Source organism: Poecilia formosa, unplaced genomic scaffold (assembly GCF_000485575.1).
Source record: "Poecilia formosa unplaced genomic scaffold, Poecilia_formosa-5.1.2 Scaffold370, whole genome shotgun sequence".
In the NCBI taxonomy this organism is placed as follows: domain Eukaryota; kingdom Metazoa; phylum Chordata; class Actinopteri; order Cyprinodontiformes; family Poeciliidae; genus Poecilia; species Poecilia formosa.
This window is the reverse complement of record NW_006800309.1, coordinates 229,744-231,877: the sequence shown is the minus strand read 5'-3', so window position 1 is coordinate 231,877 and position 2,134 is coordinate 229,744.

Here is a 2,134-nt window from a genome sequence, read left to right as displayed (position 1 = left end):
TTCAAAAAAAAATATATATGACATTTACTTAAAACACATTTTGTAACTATGCGTGTCGCTTCTGTCACTACCTTGTACGTTGCCCTTTTCTCAGGAGAACAAAGATCTTCCCCTGTAACACTTATTCATGTTGAAGATTAATAAACAAATTGGGATCTTTAATCAACTCTTTTCACACACAATAGATCTTTTTGGACCATTCTGTACTGATTTAGCCTTGACCTCTGCCAGACCTGTCTCTTGGAACAAATTAGATGGCTCTACGGATGAAGGGGTTAAAAAACACAATTTTTGAAGAAGAGTAGGCCAAAGTTCATCCACAGTTAACCAAAAAAAATTTATGTGTAGGGGTGATTACTTCCTCACACAGATTTGTAAAATGTTTTTTTTTTTGTTAATAGGCAAAATAATTGTTTAATTTGTATTTATTTGCTTAGCTTTTCTCTGTCTGACATAGAACGTTTTGATTATCTGAAACATTTAAGAGTGACAAACAACCCCACACAGAAGACATCTGTGAGAGACAGATACCTTTTTACATTACAGCATATCATTAAATGTTACAGTTTTAACTTTCAGCTACTCAGGGGAATGGCTATATCTACAGAGACACTAAGAACAAAACCCAACAGTGAAAAAGGAAGGAAGGAAGGAAGTCCGTCACTGCCTACTCCACCCAGAGCTGGTGGCAGGGCTTAATGTAAGACATAACGCTACTTCTGGTGCAACACTTGTGAAGAAATGAGCAACAGAGAAGGAGGGATGGAGGGAGGGCTGCTGCGGGTGATGAGCGATCTTCCTCTCTCTTTCTTTCTTTTTTCCTCCCCGTGACTCAAAGCTCCTCACCCTGCTCCTCCGGCAGCCAGCCGCGGAAAACTAGCGCACAACGGCGTTCTGCTGCCGACTTTATATACTGCTCTATTTTTAGCCACTCACGAGCCCAACTATTTTTAACCAATATGAGCTCATGGCCTGGTGCCTCGTCCAATAGGATTAAAAATGGAAGAAGCTCTTGACCAATGGGAGGAACTAGAAGGAGTGAGGGGGCGGTTACATAAGAGCCTATTAACTGAAGTGATACATCCAGCCAAAGAGGGAACAAGAAACAGAAGACAAGCGTCTCACTCTGACACTTTTCTGAAGTACAAATGACATTACATCTTGATTTACATCCTAAAGATTTATTTTAGACCCTTCCCCCCACAGAATGTGACTTGCAACCCATTTAATTAATGCCATTCTTTGATCAAAAATAAGTTTTCTTCTAAAAGATTTCTACGATTACTTTTTGACTTTAATTCTGAAAAAATAATTGTCCCCTTTCTTGTGTCAAATGGAATGAATTAAATAAAATAAATATTTGTTTTTTTAAAACATTATTTAGATATCAAGAAGAAGCTTATAAAAAAGAACACTTTCACACATAAACAGGATAAACACGTCCAAATAATCTGGTTCATTTGAACCCAATACAGTCCTTTTCGGTTACAGTCCAGCTCAGAATTTAGTTTTAGATTCCATGTTTATTCTTTCCTCTCAACATCTTGTTATATAAACATATTTCATAGTAGCTCTAAGAGAGTGTGTGTTTTAAGGTCCCTGCTTCAAGACATATCGATTGTAAAAAATAAATAAATTAAAAAAAATCAGAAAGTAGTATACCACAGCAAAGCTTGTTGACACAAAGCCTGGGGTTTGAGCAATAAATGTGTTATTTATTTTAAAATTTGAAGAATAGAATCAAAAGCGAGCTGAGTTTGAAGCCTCAAATCTGAAGACAGTCATCTTTACAATAGAGAATCTTTGATTCTGACTTTCGACCAGCAGGACTGGCTTTTCTGTCCTCTGTCTGGCAAGAATTGTTTTGTTATGGTTTCGGACAGAGACTGTGACAGGGATTGCCCAGCGTTTTGAATCATCAGCAACACCCAACCACTCTGTTGTTACCAAACTTTTATTTTTAGGTATCCCGCACGGAAACTCTAGAAGTAGTGACTCATCTGTCTCAGCTCCTGACGTTGGATAAGTTCACCCACCCACATAACATATATTCTAAATGATCATAAACAAAAACAAATTTTCAATCTGTGCATTTTTGCTAGACTGTGGTGAGACTTTTCTTCACATTCGTTTT